Here is a 10,450-nt window from a genome sequence, read left to right on the forward strand (position 1 = left end):
AGACCTTGGCATCTTTCTTCTGCGCCGATTTCGACCTCGGGGCGGTATTCCTGGCCGTCACCACGTTTACCACCGTGAGACCGTGGTCGTCACCCTCTGGCTCCTGTTGTCGTCTTGTTGGTCGGGATCTGTCCTCGTTGTCGTTGTCCCGGTTGCGTCTCCTTGGTTCCCTTATAAGGTGGGAGAAGTCGGCGAGTTTGCCGTCCCTGATAGCTTGCTCGAGGGCATCCTTTAGGTCAAAGCAGTCTTGGGTCTTGTGCCCGTAACCCTTGTGGTACTCGCAGTAAAGGTTCTTGTTTCCTCCCGTCCTGTCCTTCAGTGGTCGGGGCTTCGACAGTATCCCCTTTTCTGCTATCTGTTGGTAAACTTCAGTGATCGATGCCGTAAGGGGGGTGTAGTTGGTGAACTTCCCAACTCGGGGGAACGGTTTGGATGGTTTACTCGGACCGCCGTCCTTGGCGTGTTCCTTCAGTCTTTCTCTGGCTTCGAAGTGTCGGGGTTGGTTGTAGGCGGGCTGCCATTTATTGGCAGCCACAACCCGGCTGACTTCCTCGTCATTAATGTATTCTTTGGCCACGCCCTGGATCTCTTGCATCGTCCAGACGGGCTTCGTGGTGAGGTGTTTCCTGAAATCCTCATTCGAGAGCCCGTTCGTTAAGCACAAACTTGCCACTGAGTCCGTCAGACCGTCAATTTCCAAGCACTCGTCATTAAAACGGTCCAGGTACTTCCTGGTCGGCTCTCCGGGTCTCTGGGTCACCCCCAGCAAATTGATTGGGTGTTTGGCTTTGACAATCCTAGTTGTGAACTGAGCCAAGAAGGCGCGGCTGATGTCGAAGAATTGGGTCACCGAGCCTTGCGGGAGGTTGTTAAACCACCGTATTGCCGGGCCCGCTAAGGTGACCGGGAAAGCACGACATCTGACCTCGTCTCCCACCCCTTCTAGGTTCATCCTGGCCTCGAAGGCCGTCAAGTGTTCCAGGGGGTCTTGCGTTCCGTCATACTTCATGTCTGTCGGCTTGTCGAAATGTTTTGGTAGTCGGACCTCGAGTACAGAGCGGTGGAAAGGGGTCGCTCCTATTATGACGGGTCCTCGGGCAGTTCTTCTCGACTCATTGTTCTCGCGGTGGGCTTCCTCGTTGCCTCTGTTCGACGCGCGCCGCCTTTCGTGTCGGGCGTAGATAATGGGGTCGCGACTTCTTCTTCTGGGGCGTACCCGTTCCCCAGTGCTCTCCGACTCGTATTGGGGGCTCGGCGTGCGCCTCGAGCGGCTCCTTGAACGGGAACGGGTAGGGCTCCGCTCTGGGGAGCGTTGGTCGCGCTCTCTTTCTGCTAGCCTGCGCTCTAAGTCCTGCATTCTGTGGCGTAGTTCTTGCATTATCCTGGCGTGGTTATCACCCGTCCCCCCGAAGGGGCGTCTCTCGTGAGTCTGCGTCGCATCCCTCGGGGGCGACCGTTGCTGTTGCCGGGATTCCGTCGCGACGGCGCCTCCCCCGAGCACGGGAGGCGCTACCTCGGAACCTGTCCCAGTCTGGACCAGCACGAAATCCATGAACGTTTTGTCCCCACAGATGGCGCCAATGTTCGGTAGGTCGGGTACCGGACGGTTCGGGTTAAGACTTTGGTGTCAACGTTTCGGATGGTGGAGAGGCTCGTCTGGTCGTGGTTTCCTGGTCCCGAGTGAACAAGATCCCGAGTACTTCGGATGGAGAGGGAGGTGCCACCTGCAAAGACACTCCGACGCCCTTGTCAGAATATGTGCAGGCGGAGAGGAAATGGTGTGTGAATGTCACGTACCTTGGGGGGAGAGCCAGTCTCCCCTTTATATACATGTCAGTAGTGGGCCCTTCCAATGGGCAGGCCCATACCCTCAAAGGTGTTGTCCCACGGCTGTGTGCGAGCCGTACGGGACGCGTGTCCGAGTCGGGTGGAGGACGCACCACTGGGCCGGCGAGAACTCGGGTCGGGTTGACCCGCGCGAGTTTTGGACCAGGCCGTAACACTATGCTTTCGTCACCTCACAGTATCATCACCCGATGGACGACTTCCATACCACACACTTCCACCTCAACCAGCTTCACACCGGAATTGAGTCACACAACCATTCACACCTACTTCGATCTCTATCCACAATTTTTTTTTGTGTTGTAAACAAATTAAGTGCTTTATGCCCATATATCCACCACTCAAATCTACAGAAAGAATCCATTACCACCCCTTTTATGGATTTCTCTAAAATTTTTTGGAGACAACTTCCATTGATCCAACTGAGTTCGTCCCAACCCATTTCATCCATTACTCATTTCGAATTTTTTTTTTTTTTTTGCAGTATTTGATCAAAATCGTTTGTTCACTCTCTCTTACTTTCCTCATATTATCTCTTTTCATTTAATCATTGGGGTATAATTAACAAAATTAGTTTCGTTTAATTTTTCAAATAGATTTTATTTGTAGCAAAATAAAGTTTTAAAAATAAATAATTATTTTCAAACAAACGCAATATCTATATCTATGTATAAAGAAAATTGGAATAGGTAAACAAAATTTACCTATATATAATTATTGTGCAAAAATAAATCCGATCCTTTCACGTTATACTTCTTGCAAATTCTTTAACCAATGAACTATAATTTTTTTGTGTTACTATGTTATATAAAATGTACAAAATGTTATCTGTATACCAAAATCAATCATTAAAATCAGTCACTAATGTATTTGTGTATAAATACATGTGTGGTTTAATTTATTTTCAATTTATATTTATATTTCAGCATATATTTTATATTGATGGCTGACTTTGGTGACTGATTTTAGTATATACGTAATATAAATCTAAAAAATAATAACAACACTGCACAAAGTGCTAGACAAGGCAATAGTATTAAATTATTTTTTTATCAGTTTCATTGCCATTAGTAGAATTTTTTTTTTGGCCTCTTTTGTCAAGGCCATTATTAGAATTTATAAATTTTATTTTCTTCTCACATTATCTCTTAATCTGATAAGTCAGAGATTAATTTATTATAAATTAAAATTTTATTCAAAAATTTATTTATTAGTCAATAAGTTATTACATGTATAAAATAAAATTTGTATTTATAAATATTATCCAAGTGAAACAGTTCATTGTGTTTTTTTTTTTTAGCTTTTGGCGGGGGTAACTGAGCAATAATTATAGATGCAAGCAAACAAACAAAAATAAACCTGATTACACTTTGTTTTGGTTACAAGAGTCTGAAGTCTGTTTCTTAATGACAAAAACTTGAAGAATAATTTGCATAGATCAGATTGGGAAACAAAAACCAATCAATTGAAGGGTGTAGTGGGCCAAAAGTTGGGCTCAATGATTAGGCCGCACAAACTCCAAACAAAAGAGACTATAAATTCATGTCCAAAAACAATAGGGGACTATATATTTTTCTAAGTGCAACTTGTCTCCTCGGTATTTACTATATTGTCCCCAATGCTAGCTTCCTGCTTGCGTTTCTATCTCTTCCAAGTTCCAGCTTGCTTTTTCTCTTTATTTGTTTCATGTTCACACTTAATTATAATTAGATATAGATAAAATGTAAATTTAGCTACATCTAATCTACAGATTTCGTAAACTCAACTAACAAAAAGTGAATGAGTAATTATTAAAGAAAAATTTCTAAAAAAAATACACATTAACTGACTGTTGATTAAAAATAAAAGGATAAGTATTTTTTTTGTCCCCAAGATCTGGGGTTAAAATTAATTTTGTTTTTAATCTTTTTTTGTTATTAAAATCATCCTCAACGTTACAAAACGTTATAAAATCGTCCTTTTCTAATTTTTTTTGGACCAAATTACCCTTAATTATTAATAAAAATTAAAAATAATATTAAAAAAAAATAAAACCCCACTCCACCCACACCCAACATCTCTTCGACTCTCCCCCCACCCCAAACACACCCCCAATTTCCCTTCCTCCTACACCCACCCCCAAACCCCACCCCCAAATCCCATCCCATCCCATCATCATTATCATCATCATCATCATCAGTTTCCACTCCCTCACCCCCTCACCGTAACTCCCACCCCCTCACCCCACTCCATCACCCCCTCCTCTCTCACCGTAACCCCCACTCCCTCATGTTGTCGTTTGGGCTGCCTCGGAGGTGCACTCGCCGCCGCCCCTGCGTCCAACTGACGAATGGATTTTTTTGATGGTTTAGAATTCACAATTGAAATCTCGTTGTAAAGTATAGCTTCTAAACCAACAATAATCCTTTCATACAAAAGATTGTTTGTCACAAGTAACAAACCCCTAAATTTATAAACCGAAGTATTGGAACCTCGGGTCGTTCTCCCTAGGAATTACAATAAAGTGTCTTGTTATTGGTTATGAGTTATTTTGGGGTTTTGGATAAGGAGCATGAAAAGTAAATGGCAATGAAAATAAACTAAAAACTATAAAAGGCTCTTGGAAAGGTGTGAGAACTAGAAGTCCTATCCTAGTTATCCTTTTCAATTGTGATGAGAATTGTTCATTGCTACCACTTGGTTAACCCTTACTAATTAAAGGAAAGTCAAGTGGATGAATTGACTTGAGCCACAAGTCCTAGCCAACTCCCAAGGAAAGACTAGATTTAGTGCACTCCAAACTAATTAGCAATCTCTCCAATTATCAATCAACAAAGGAATTAGATAACTCAAGCGTCACTAATTACTCTACCATAGCCAAGAGGAACAAAACCTATACTAAAATCCAACCAAGCATTCCATCAAACACTTAGAAGGCATAAAAGAAAAGCGGAGTAATTTGATAACAAAAATAGAATCTAACAACAATTATGGCAAGGAATTAACAACAACAATCAAAAGGAACACAATTATTATGAATTACCTCTAATTGAATTGAAAGAAAATAGAAGGAGCAAAAGTAGATCTACAACAAAACATAAGAACAACATAAAGGAAATTACAACAAAAGATTAAAAGAAGAATGAATGTAACACAAGGAATTGAAAGATAGAAGTGGAAGAAAGCAAAGATTAAAACCTAGATCTAAGATTATTGAACTAAACCTAATCCTAATTCTAGAGAGAAGGGAGAGCTTCTCTCTCTAACTCTAACTAAAAGTGATTTATTGGTCCCTAGGTGATGATAATCCTCCTTCCCCTTAATCCTTCATCCTTTTATTCCTTTCCCTTAGCAATTTGGCGCCAAAAATGGGTTCAGAAACCCTCTCAAATCGCCAGGCACGTGTTGCATTAATGAGGTCATGTGCCATCATCGGCGCGTGCGCGCATGGTACGCGTGCGCGTCCCTGGTCGATTCTGCAATGTGCGCGTGCGCGTGCATGGCTGCCTTTGCTTCTTTGACTTTTTATGCTTCTCTCCACTTGTATGCTTCCTTCCTTGCTTCCTTTGATCCATGCCTAGCCTACTTCAATCCTGGAATCACTAGCAAACACCTCAAGGCATCTTATGGAATCAAAGAAGAACTAGAATTCATCAAGATAAGGCTTAGAAAGCATGTTTTTACACTTAAGCACGAATATGGGAGAGATAACAAAATCATGCTAATTTCTAGGCTAAATGTGACAAAAGGTTATCAAAATACTCTGAATTCAATGCAAAACAAACCGTCAAATTGGGGTTTATCACCAACCCGCCGCCACCGGTCGTCGCAAGCTTACATGGAGGCACTACTGCTGCCGTACAGCTCCCGACCCTCCAGACCCTCCGTCGCTGCCTCTGTTTTTCTGCTTTTGCTTTCTTCTTTCTGCCTTCTGCTTCTACTTCTGCTTCTATTTTTGTTTTTGTTGTTGCTTCACCATTGTTGATTCACCCTTCAGAATTGTTGTTGTTAATTTATTATTGGTGATACTGATTCTGATTATAGTAATTGCATGATGATGATTTGGCTATGGTGGCAGTGGTGATAGTGGTGAGGAAAGGGAGAGTGAGGAGGTGCTTCTGATTCTGTTTTTCGTTCTTCCTACAAAATCTTTATGCTGATTCAAATTCATCAAATCTTGAACCAATTTTGTTCAAGTTGTTTGGGGAACAGCACTAATGCTGATAATCTTGCTTGGTCTGCAGCTTCATCATAATTGATTTTGGTCGTTTCAGAGATGCCTTCAAGATGAAGATTTTGGTTTTAATGTAGTTTAGACAATTTTGATATATTAATTACAAGAACAATTAGACTGTTTCTAATTATTTTTTGGTTACATTATTATCAATGGCACTAGCTCTGTTAGTTAATTTGGTTCAACTGTATATACTTTATTTTCTCTCTTTTTTTTTTCTTTTTTTCTTCTTTTTTTTCCTCCCTTTTTTGGTTGATTGGTTTTTGAAGAAGGGGGTAAGAGGTTTGATGATGAAGAAGGGAATTGGGGGTTACTGGATTAGTGGTGATGAAGAAGGAGGTGAGCGGGTGAGGGGTGGGGGGGTTACGATGAGGGGGTGAGGGAGTGGGGTGAGGGATGGGGGTTACGGTGAGGGAGTTGGAGGGTTAGGTTTTGTTTTAATTTTTAATTATTTTTATTATTTAATAAGAATAATTTGGTAAAACAAATAAAATTGAAGTAGAAAAGGATGATTTTATAACGTTTTGTAACGTTGAGGATGATTTTAATAAGAAAAAAAGGTCGGAGACGATTTTGATTTTGACCCCATACCTTGAGGACAAAAAAAGTACTTATCCCGAAAAAAAATTACTTTAAAATATTTGTTTCCATTTTTATTGTGTATAAAAAGGAGTGGGTTCATTCTGAACTCTTCTATATATATATATATATATATATATATGGTTTACTATGGAATGAAAAGAGCATGTTGACAAAGATAGATATCACTATGCTAATGATATTTATTGGATCAATCCTCAAAATGTTCAATGAAAGATCACACACGAGTTTATTTAGTTTTTAAAAAATTAAATGTCTTGATTTTTGAAAAATATAATTATAAGTTAAATTAGTCATTTTATTAACTTTTTATCAAAAAAATCAGTTAACTGCTAACTGTTATTATGTCACTATTTGAGATAAAATCTGATACGTATTATGTTTTTAACATGTTACATAATAATATAGTTTAGTTAAAATTGATAATAAAAAAAAGTGCTCTGTTAGGATTTTATTGGTGGTCTGTTCTTGTGCTGCTGCTACAAGGTACATACATTGCATGTCGGAGAGGGGGAGAACTGATGGAGGACAACGTAATGACTTTGAGGAGAACGACTGTAAAGATCTACAGTTTGACTCAAATGATATCAGGGTAAGATTGGAGAATTGTGGAAGAAGTCTGATAGGACTGCTAATAGCAGATACTACCTTCTCAGTTGACACTATGGAGGAAGTCCTAGGAGCAATATATGGGAGACTTGAGGGGTTTAGGGTTATAGACCATGGTGATAACATGTTTCATTTTTTTTTTGACAAAGAAATAGATACTCTTAGAATTGAACATGGATCACCATGGTTATTCAAAAACTTTATCATTCATCCTAGGTGATGGAGGGAAGGAATGGTAATAGAAGAGGAAGATTATTCGCATGTACCTATTTAGATTCAAATTTGGGGTCTTTTAAAATACTGTTAAATCCTAGAACTTGGACAGAAAATAGGCAAGCAACTTGGAGAGGTGTTAGAGGTTGACTTTTTCAATGTGCGAGGAAGGGAGGAACGGATTGTGAAAACAACGTCAATATCGATGCAACACGGGTTCTGCGAAGCAAGATGAATCTAGTAGATCAGACGGAAAACACTTAAAGTGAGACTTAGGTATGAGAGAACAGACATATACTGTTTGTACTGTGGCCACCTAGGTCCAGAAGAACAATAGTGTGAATGCCTATTGGAGGACATTGCGGATGGGAAGCAGAGGGAGAATCGAATTAAAGAAGAACTCGAAGCTGATCAGGTTGGATGGAGGATAGGAGGAAAAAAGAATGAGGGATTCGACTTTGCAGCTAGAGGTACTACACCTTCAAGACGACCGACCCTTGTAAGTCTACTCAAAGGATTCTCTAAACTCAACATGAGGGAGGAGAATTCCGGAGAAAACAAAAATTCAGAATCACAAGGGAATTTGGTTATTTAGGGAGCACGATATTAGAAAGGGAATCAAAGAATGCTGAACACAAGTGACTCGGAGGAATCAGCGTTAAAAGAATTAGATGACAATGATATTGTTGCAATCACAGTTAATGAAAATTCATTTGAATCCAAAATAAAGGACCTTAAGGCCCATAATCTGGAGCAGAATAATGTCCTCCATTCACCATTATAAGAAATTACTAACATGAATGATCTTTCTTTCAATAGGGGGTCAGGAGGTACAAAAGGCACAGGAAATGTTGGAAAGTGAGAAAAATGAAAGAACTTGACCAGGAAAAAGAATGCTGACTAGAATCAAGTAATAGGTGTAAAAAGAAGAACTGGTGAAGAATCAGGGAAGAAAAGCCCCAAAAAAGTGTGTGTGCAAAGAGATTGTACTGTTGCTAAAGAGGCAGAGGGTGCCAGTCCACAATTGTCACCGAACCCTCAATGAAGATGATAATGTGAGTTTGAGAAAATTTTTGGAAATTCACAACATCAAAGGGATTATAAGTCTCATTTTCCTAAGGTGGTGTTCCTTTGTGAGACCAAGAATATCTCCTTATTTGTGGAGCAACAACGAAGAAGCTGGGTTATCAATATGGGTTCTGTGTAGCGCCAAATGACACAGCAGGGGGTCTCGCGGTGTGGTGGAAGGAAGGGTATAAAATTAGTGTTAAAACCACTGCAGATTTCTACATTTATTGTTCAGTGGAGGATGAAGACAACCCAAGACCCATTGATGTATTTGCTATTCACCTTCATAGCTGCGATGCCATAAGTCAACAACAATTTAACATTCGTATTTAGCTAATTGCTAGTGCAGCAGATAGATATATGGTGATTGGAGATTTAATGCAATTTTATCATCTAATAAAAAAGAAGGGAGAAGAGAAAAGTACCAAAGTTCTATTCAGTAATTTCATTCTTTCCTTAATTCAGCTGAGCTACTGGATATGGGCTATGTGGGGGACAAATTTACGTGGTGGAATTGCAGTGTGAGAAACAGAACGGTTAAAGAAAGACTTGATAGAAGCTTGATCTCAGTTGCTTTGCGAAATGTATTTTCACAAGCATCTCTAATGCACCTAGAAAGTTTGAGTTCGGATCATAGGCCTTTACTTTTTTCCTTAGGTGATGAACAACCTAAAAGGAAGCGTAGGTTTCGGTTCTAAGAGAGATGGTGCTCAAATGAAGAGGTCACTAGTATTGTTGATGAGGTGTGGAAAAAAACCTGTGGGGTTCGGCTATGTTCATTCAAGTTTAAAAACTCAAACGGTGTAGGCATAGAATAGTAGAATGGCAAAAGTCTCAAGTTTTTAATACAAGGGTAGTAGCTGAAGATCTATCGAAACAGCTGATTGAAAAGAAAAATCAGATTGCTAAAGTGAGCAAGATTGAAATTGAGCAGTTAGAGGAATAGCTAGCGCAGGTTCTTGATCAAGAGGAACAGTATTGGCTGAAAAAATCAGAATTCAGTGGTTTCAAATGGGAGATCAAAACACACAGTTTTTCATACTAAATATCGAATGCGCAATAGGTGTAATAAGATCTGGAAACTAGATGATGAAAACGGAGGCTGGTTATACTCAGACCAAGAAATTGGTGCCCAAGCCCAACGTTATTTTCAGCATTTGTTTACTGCAGGTGTTCCTATTAAACCCGAGGGTGTCATGAACAGTTTGTAATAAAAACTCTCTACCTTTATGAACAGGAATTTACTCAGACCTATCATAGATTTGAAAATTAGAATAGCGGTGTTCTCAATTTCAGCTGAGGCAGCCCCAGGTGACAATAGATTTTCTACCAAATTCTATCAACACTTTTAAAAAATTATTGGTACCGATGTTAGAGCAGCAGCTAAGAGTTTTTTTCGGGAGGAAGAATGCACACTTTAATCACACACAAATCTGCTTAATCCCGAAGGTGAATAATGCCTCCTCTATGAACCAGATTTGGCCGATATCACTTAGCACTACTTTCTACAAGGTAATCTCTAAAATCTTAGTGTATAGAATGCAACCTCTTATAACAAAGATTATCAGTGAGAATCAGAATGCTTTTATTAGAGGAAGATTAATTAGTGATAACATGCTTAGTGCTCATGAATGCATGTATTTTCTCAAGAACAAACGAGTTGGTGATAGAATTAGCTATAAAGCTTGATATGAGTAAGGCATATGATAGAATGGAGTGGAGTTACTTATGGTTTATGATGGAGTATTTGGACTTTGAAAGACGGTAGATTAGTTGGATCAAGGAGTGTGTTATTACAGTCTCATATTCCGTTATTGTAGAAGGTCAACCTATGGATTTTTTCAAACCTACCAGAGGGCTCCGACAAGGAGATCCCCTCTTTCTTTATCTATTTCTCATTTG

The sequence above is a fragment of the Arachis ipaensis genome, chromosome B8 (genome assembly GCF_059453495.1).
Source record: "Arachis ipaensis isolate K30076 ecotype BB chromosome B8, ASM5945349v1, whole genome shotgun sequence".
NCBI lineage: Eukaryota > Viridiplantae > Streptophyta > Magnoliopsida > Fabales > Fabaceae > Arachis > Arachis ipaensis.